The 8835-nt window shown below is 40.6% G+C and overlaps 1 long non-coding RNA gene across 1 annotated transcript; it reads left to right on the forward strand.

The window, feature by feature from the left end:
* The first annotated feature begins 1087 nt into the window (after positions 1 to 1087).
* On the forward strand, positions 1088 to 3036 carry LOC307028721. Its single transcript, XR_013805083.1, has 3 exons — positions 1088 to 2068; positions 2246 to 2369; positions 2548 to 3036. It is a non-coding gene; the product is annotated as an uncharacterized lncRNA (long non-coding RNA).
* Positions 3037 to 8835: the final 5799 nt, after the last annotated feature.

Raw genomic sequence — 8835 nt, forward strand, 5'->3', positions numbered from 1 at the left:
TTCTTTTTCCCCGCATATTTCGCAACTTTCCGCATATTTCGCAATTTCACCGCATAAAATCACATAAAAACCCTGCATATTTAATCGCATAATCAAGGATTTTAGCCCGCATAATCAAGGATTTTTGCCCGCGTTTTTCTGGAGGGTCTAGTCTTTACAACACATGTGCAAATACATGCATTTAAACATATCTTTCTAGCAGGCACCTCCACTATCCCACTGTGCCGGGGACAGCTAATGTCATGTAGCTGTATCAACTATAAATGCTATCCAGCTAAAAACTTTGACCGGAAGGCCGGAGGCCGCTAGTAGCTGGCAGCGCCGTATAGACTGAGAGTTACGTCATCTCCGTTCACTCCAATGGACCACTTTTTTACAGCAATGGCGGATCGTGGAGCCTCTCAATCGTTCCCCGGAAGTTAGCGCCAAGGCTAGCAGAGCTGTAGAGTTGCAGCATAATAGACCGTTCGTGACGGACTTTTAAAGGTAAGAAGAAGTTTAAAGATTTATATTGCGGATATTATCAGTACATCTGATTCAAATTAACATGTGTATTAAAGGATGTCAGTGGATTATGTTAGAAATTAAAATCAATGTTTTGATGGTATAATGTAGCTTAAACATACCGTCAGTGTAAACGCTCTTTTATACTGAAAAACCAGAAATTCTTGTGCACAAGCAGTTAAGCTTTTATTCTGAAAATCCTTCATCTACGGTTAGCATTTAGCATGTGGCTAATATACGATTTCCTAAAGAGGTGAATTGAGTAGCGAAATGATATGGAGTGGTGCAAACCGAAGCCTACTGACTTAACACTACAACTATAGATGTCGAGATACTACCATGCTGAATATTAAATGAAGGTACAGTTTATTTGAATACATTATTGTTTACAGACGAGAGTAGCATGTGACAACATCCGGAATGACCGGAAACCAAACGAGCCGAGAAGTATTGTTTAGAGTATTGATTACAGCGTTTAGAATGTCTTAAATGAAAAGTGATGAAAGAGAATATGAGGAGAAACTGCGTGTTAAGCATATATTGAATGTGAAAAGAACCTATCCTCTGTTGAAATGCAATAACGGACATTGGAGACGAGGTGAGCCGGCTGGCGGGGAGGAGCCAGCAGAGGATATATAACAGCGCCGGGGGAGAGATCCGGTCTCTTCTCTTCTTGCTCAGGAGAGCCAGATCACAGCTGTTTTCTGCCGGAACAATATTCTGTCTGTAACACTACCGCGCCTTTTTTAATTAAAGTATCCCATTTGAATCTTTTCAGAGACTCCATTTAGTCTCATTTTAAAGCTTCTCTCCTGGACGCGAGAATAAAGAACATATTTAACAATTATCCCTAAATTAGTAAATTTAGGGAACGTTTACAGATAACAGATAAAGCTAGGATAACGGATCAAGTTAGCAACACACGTTGAACAGCCTTTTAATTGTAAATTCCGTTCTCTTAATGTCATTTCGTCCAACGTTGTTGAATTAGAGAAGAGGGGCTTCTAAACGGGATTGTATGCGGGGGTGGAGGGAGTTAAATATTAGATAAATATAACTTTGGTGCGTGTAAGAGTGAGTGTTTTTAGCAGAGCCATATTGTGTCCTTGTGATTATGTTGATTATTACCTGTCTGTATAATGTTGCAGCTCAGCTGATTTTGGATTGATGGCAAAGGGAGAGGGACTTAAGTGAGAGTGAAAACACAAGGTAAGTTTAATACTACTGTTTTATATAAGTAAGCATACTAAACATGTATTCTATCACTGTATTATATAAGTCATCTTGTTAGTAACCTACTGTATGGCAGGTGGAGGGGCAGTGATGTTACAGGTGGAGGAGCAAAACTGCAAGACTGCAAACTCACATGACAGAGAAATCAAAATTGGTTCTCCAGAGAAGAGGTTGATTTCACTTCATTTATTTCATATTTTCTAAAGATGTGGAAATTGCAACAAAAAAAACTTGAGAGCTGTAACCAAGACAACTGTAACAACATGAGTAGAGAGCCACCAAGGTTTTTCAAGTCCCTCTCTTACTCCATTTTGCCAACCCAAACTTCCAGGTACATGACAGAACACCTTGCTTGTTTTTGTTGTTTGCGCTCCTCTGGCTGGGTGCTGGCAGGTGGAGGGCAGTGATGTTGGCAGGTGGAGGGGCAGTGATGTTACGGGTGGAGGGGCATTGATGTTAGCTGTTACACACCAGGCTCAAACTTAACACATTGCATCCTTCTTTGCAGTGTCCTTATTCCTGGAAGGGGAATCTGCAATTCCTGCAGAGTTTTGTAACCCGTTGGTCCGCACGCAAAGCAAATTTTTAAAGCCTTCTTAATTTTCTCATTGCTCCATTTCATCCCCTTTGTGGTGAGTCTGCCTAATGCCTTAAGTTGGTCTTTTGAAAACGTTTTCTTATATTTGTTGTCCCTAATTTTCATTGTTTTCTTGAGAGCTGCATTTTCCTTCCTGATTTTTCTTAGTTCAGACTTTGCTTTTTTGGTGATCCTTCTTGGCTCTTTAATTTTCTCTTTAATTTTTTTAATAGATCTGTTTGACTGGCTGCTGGTTCCCTTGTATGCTGACTGGCTGCTGGTTCCCTTGTATGCTGACTGGCTGCTGGTTCCCTTGTATGCTGACTGGCTGCTGGTTCCCTCGTATGCTGACTGGCTGCTGGTTCCCTCGTATGCTGACTGGCTGCTGGTTCCCTCGTATGCTGACTGGCTGCTGGTTCCCTCGTATGCTGACTGGCTGCTGGTTCCCTCGTATGCTGACTGGCTGCTGGTTCCCTCGTATGCTGACTGGCTGCTGGCTGAGTGGGTGGTGTCCACCCTCCCTGTCTCTCCTCACTAGCCATGTCCTCTCTTTCTTCACCCTCACTTTCCTTTCTCTCAGTCTCCTCATCCCTTCTTCCCTCAATCTTTGAGACTAATGTAAGTAGAAGACATGGCACTGTAGATTTTTGAACATTTAAAATATTATACCACTTAAAAATAAGAAATATTACTTTTGTTACTAAGAGTTCATACTTATTATACCTGTGTCACCTTTCACACTATAGCTGTGATCATGAGCTATGGGCTTTGTATATACAGGTCCCGGGGTGAATCGTGGTGTAGGGGCCCTTCTGTTTTTGACCACGGGGCGATGCACGAAGATGGTGGGTATAGCCTCTGCTCTCAGCCTAGTCTTGCCCTTTTTTGTCTTGACAAACTGGTCTGCATCAAAATGTGCCTGCGGAGTGACTTGAGGTTACTTCACACACAGAACAACTCAGTTTTGTCTGCCCACATACATATTCCATAGTGGTTGAATACACGGTATTAGGAAACACTTTATAGTTACTGGACATGTTATACTCATTACATACTGTATATAAAATATGACCAAGAATGTGAGACAACTTTATAGAAATTCATATCACATCTGTTACTGATGCCATTTGTCATACTTTGTTAAACTCACAAATAATAAAGTTCCATAACTTCAGTTGGGAACAAAGACCACACCTTATCTCCCCAAGGCAATGTCCCATCCAATAGGTGTGCTATATAGGTGTGTATAACCCTTTCTCCTGTCTGTTACTCCCTCTTTCAGCACAAGAACCAGAGGGGGATTCAATGGAGCCTGAATACCTGCACTGAGACCCTCACCCTGCACCCTGAGTCTCAACCCTCAGTGTTTTTCAAGCCTTTCCCTGTTTTTTTGTGTTAAACAAAACATTAAGCTTTCCCAATGGTGTGGTTTTCGTTTTGTGAAAAAGTGCAAATGCAGTGTTTGTATATTTTTTTGCTGTTGGTCATGAAATTGCTCCTGCTGACTTGAGCCAGCCATTTTTTCCTCCGCTCTGTGTCAGTGGGGAAGCCGTACATTCGTACTCCTTTCTCGGAGCGATTTGAGCATCCCCAGGCAGCACAGCAAACCATGGTGGCGACTAGGAGGCAGCACAGCAAACCAGGACAACACGGAGGAAAAGGCACAGACAACCTGCATGATATGCTATTCAATTTTTATTGAATTCCATGTATTTGCAATGGATGTTCCTAAAACAACACATTTAACATCATCATCATCATCATGCTGCTGCTGCTGCTGCTGCTAGTCCTTTGATAGTCACCTGTCGGTCTCCTGTCCTTTCTGAAAGCCATAAAGATTATATTAGTCATTTAGATAACTTGTGTCCTCAATTACCATGGGATTACTGAAACTACCATGAATTTAAGAAAATGGTAGAAATTAATCTAATCTGAATTTTGAAGCATTCCTTTAGATCCCCTCCCTCTAAATATATCAATAAACATTAGAAAGTGATGCTCCTGACTACCATACAAGTTTAAGAAGATAATATTGGTTTTAAAGAATTCAAAGCTATAAACAGCAACAGGCTCTTTAACCAAGGCACTGTTAGCCTAACATGTAAACTAGTTGTTCACACTAATCCTAATATTATCACTTAATATTAGCAAATTCTATTTTATTTTTAAAAACATATTGATGTAAATACATACACATATCGATTTGTTGTATAAATATTGCAAATCAAAACCTTTATTCACTAATAATTACCAAAAGTCGAAGTTCTATCTCCTGTTATCAATGCATTCAGATTGCCCGCCATGAACTTCCGGGGAACAATCCTCGTCGGCATTAACCACGTGACGATAACCGTTTTTGGAATTCCGCTGTCGTAACTCTTCTATCTATATGGCGCTGGTAGCTGGTAGCTGGACGTGGCCGCTACAGTAGGTTGCGCGTAGCCTATTGTAAAAGCTAAACACACTACAAAACTCAACCTAATATCCAGGAATCAAACGCTATAGAGACTGTGCTACAGTGGAATAAATAATAGCAATATTATTTCGAGTTTTAAAGAAATAAACTCCCCTTGATTTTAGATACTTACTGTAGTCCGTTGTCAGATGAAATTAATGAAAGTGAGGTGATTGTGGTTAACGTAACGTGGCTACGTCACGTTGCCGTCAAGCGCGACGTAACGTTGCCGTGGTAACGACGGAATCTTCTTCTGGTTTATTGTTGTTATAATAAAAATGATTATTAATTACTATTAAACAAAAAGCTTTTCAAATAAAGTCAGTAGCCATCGTCATTGCGATGTGGGGGGAGTGGTTTTCACCATCATTATCATCATTATTTATTTTTTAAATGACTAATATTGGCCTACAATACCCCTTTATTGATCAAATAGGAATATAATTAAACTAAAGGGAACAATCTATTTGACACAGCTGAAGCTCTGGCCTTCCTTAAAAAATAACTCATTTAATAAAAATCACAGTTGTATTACACACAATGCACTGTTTTTTGAGAACACGAATTCGGTAAATAATGCACCATAATACATTCTGACAAAAAATAAAAATTATTATGAATACAAATAAAATAAAACAAGCCTCCCGTGAGTTACGACAAGCTATAAAGTAGATTTTAAAAACGTTTTATAGAATAAAAAGCTCACTGCAGGACGTTGTAGAAATGCGTGTGTGCACCACGACAAAGGAGCCTCATTCACTTTACATTGGCGTTGTTTGCGTGGTGCCGACACGTAAATGTAACAAATGTCGTGACTCCACCACGCAATGCGGTGTTAAGGAGTCGTGGTGGAGTCACGCATTCTGGTGAGATCAGGTTGGCAATATCACGTGCTGGCATACTTGTCAACCCTCCCGATTTTCGCGGGAGACTCCCGATTTCCTTGCCCTCTCCCGGTTTCCTCCCGGGGTCATATTTCTCCCGCATTTCTCCCGATTTCTGACAAAATCAGATTTACACACGACTGTTTCCACTCGGACTTTAATACAGCTACACCATTGTTTAGTTTCCATGGTAACACGTCTCTTTAGTAGCGCGCGCAACTCAAAGTCTGAGAGGGTGAGGCAGATATTCACAGAAAACAGAACAAGAATCGACAACTGCTCTACTCTCTGCTCACTCCTTTCCTGTAAAATATAGGTCCAGCCCACACATATGCTCCATCAAGGACGGTGCTACAGGCCGCAAGTCAGTGCACTTACAAATATAATAAGCATGTTAATGTTAATCTAACAGCTCCGGCGATCCACTAGCACCCCCCTCCCACCGCCCCCCCAATTTTGCATTTTGAAATTCTCCCGACTTCTGAGGTTGGCAAGTATGCGTGCTGGCTGGCTTGACTAGGTTTTCCCGAGTGGAGGCTGGCTTGACCGCAGTTAAAAACAGCTCACTGATGATGATGATGATGAGCAAATAAAAATGGTTAATATCGTCTGTTAGCTGAGTTTCTTCCCGTGAAGTGGGTGCATCATTAATAGGTTTAGAATGTTTAAATGTTAAGAAGCTCTAAGATGCTGTTTTTTGCAAGACGTTGCGTCCCGTGGGGGGCAACCAGGCTTAACAGGCTAAAGTGAGAACAATAGCAATGCCTAAAATGGCGGTAGAGGAACGTGCAGCAGTGGCTAATGTGTGCTAACAGGGAATGCAGCAGTGCTGCAGTGTCAACCATTAACGAACATGCTGCTTTTGCTTTTACACAAGTTTTCTTCAAATACATTTATTTAACCGGAATTAATTCCACGCCATATGCCTACATGACGGGCTAACTTTATTAGCTTTAAAGTTAGCTTATAGCCTTATCGCGATTTTTACTTAAAAAGGGTAAAAGTCGGTGTTCATCTGACGAAAGAGGATGACTCATTACAACAAATAACGATAGCTAACCCTAAATGATTTTGGCTAACTTCCCAACTCTGTAGCAAAATATTGTTTGTTAAAACCATAGACTGGGTTAAAACTTACCTTCTCATGTCCTCAGACTCTCGACAATGATTTCTTCCCGCTTTGTTCGTTCCATGACCCATGACGTCGGTCTGACGGCTCTGTTGCAAACTGCGCATGCATAGTCGCCCACGTGTGTTCAAAGAGAGCTGCTCACTCGTACTTTAAAGTATGTTGGAGATTTGGAGGATGTTGAAAACCAACCTCGTCTCCGCGTGTCGTTTGATAAGCTGGGTGAATTCGTGAAAAGGAAGGGATTAAGAAACACCAGAATACAAGTTAAACAATAATCTTGCTTTAATGATAAACAGTAACGATACAAATACAAAGAAATCACGAAGCACTCTGCAGAGTACTCCGGGCTCAGGTTCTACCACCGTGTGAGACAGGTCTCAGGAACGGCCGGTGAAAAACAAGAGCGCGAACCAAAGGAAAACACAGGCTTTCATACTAAAACACAGGAGGAGGTGTGTGCCTGCTTTCCCCCAGAGGTCATCTTATTGGGAGAGACCAACACATGGCCTGTCGCACCCAATCAGTGCGACACAGCAGAAGAAACCCGGAAACAAAAAGTCTCTTTTAGTTTGACGAAGACCAGACACCTTTTGGTGTCTGGTACGAACCGGCTCTCAACAACAAGTTTCCTTATCTTATTTCACATCTTGCAGCCAGCACACACACATCTCCTTTATGGCCCTTTGTCCCTGAGTCCATCTTCCCGCCTCAGGCTGCCACACACAAGTTAAAAGTATGTTTTAAGATATAGTTGTTATAGTTGGCTAAATATACGTAATACATGTTAATTACTTTCATATCAATAACAACGAGGAACACATTACCTATGCTCTTAAGCAGTATTAGAGATGCTTTTCAAATAGTCAAACTTCACACAGGCCTCATATAGAGAACACACTCATTTGTCCTATAGCCCCTCCATTTGTTTGAGCTATTGTTCACATCTTTACTTCAAATAAAAGGTTTCACATTGTATATTTCCAGCTTCCTTTACACATGCTGTTATTATTAATACAAAGTAACCAACCACACATATCTATTGAAAACAAGTCGATTCCCCTGATAATTGACCTGCTGAAACTCTTCGGAATGTGTCCCCTCCCCCAACTCTCTCGTCCCTGTCATAAAAAACTGCTTCCATTTCATATAGAGTAATAAAAGATGTTTAAGCTAATTTCTCCACAATGTTTGTAGCCATTTAGTACCCACACATGAAAGAATAAGAACAGAGGTATAGTTGACCAGTAATCCTGTAGCACATATATTTACTGCAATGAAAACACACACACATTTGTTCCAAGCCTGTGTAACGCACACCCTTCTTTTACGAGGGAAACATTCCAGCGTCTTGGCCCTATTCCCAAATAAGGGTGTCCCCTTCTCCCCTCTCTCTCTAAACACAAGGACTTCACCTCAATATATTGGGGGAGGGAAAAGATACTTTGTCCCTTCTAATTTAACACACATGAATATATATAAGGTGACATTAAAAGGAATATACCAGATTTAACTTTCCTGCCATAACACGTTACTTTAATCCTTCAAATAATTCAAATAATCCTTCAAGTAACGGTTACTTCAAGCTGATGGGTTAAATAACTTCTCTCACAAGAAAGTAATTTTAACTTGTTGTATTGAGTTAAGTTAACAAATAATGTAGATATCAGTTGATGTCACTATTTTGTTTAAGAAAGGGGCACTATTACAATTTACAGTGTGTCATCCCCACAGCACCCCCCATTTGAAACATGTTCCCACGGCTATGAAATCATTACCATGCTGTCATGAACGTGCGGTGCTGTTACATGTACGCAAATTGACCTGCTTGATGTGTGAACGAGCATTTTGGTTAAAGTTGCGCTATGAGCGCTGAAGGATTATTTGAATTATTTGAAGTATTAAAGTAACGTGTTATGGCAGGAAAGTTAAATCTGGTATATTCATTTTAATATCACCTTATATATATTCATGTGTGTTAAATTAGAAGGGACAAAGTATATTTTCCCTCCCCAATATATTGAGGTGAAGTCTTTGTGTTTAGAGAGGGATG

Source organism: Notothenia rossii (genome assembly GCF_949606895.1).
Source record: "Notothenia rossii genome assembly, chromosome: 1".
Classification (NCBI taxonomy): domain Eukaryota; kingdom Metazoa; phylum Chordata; class Actinopteri; order Perciformes; family Nototheniidae; genus Notothenia; species Notothenia rossii.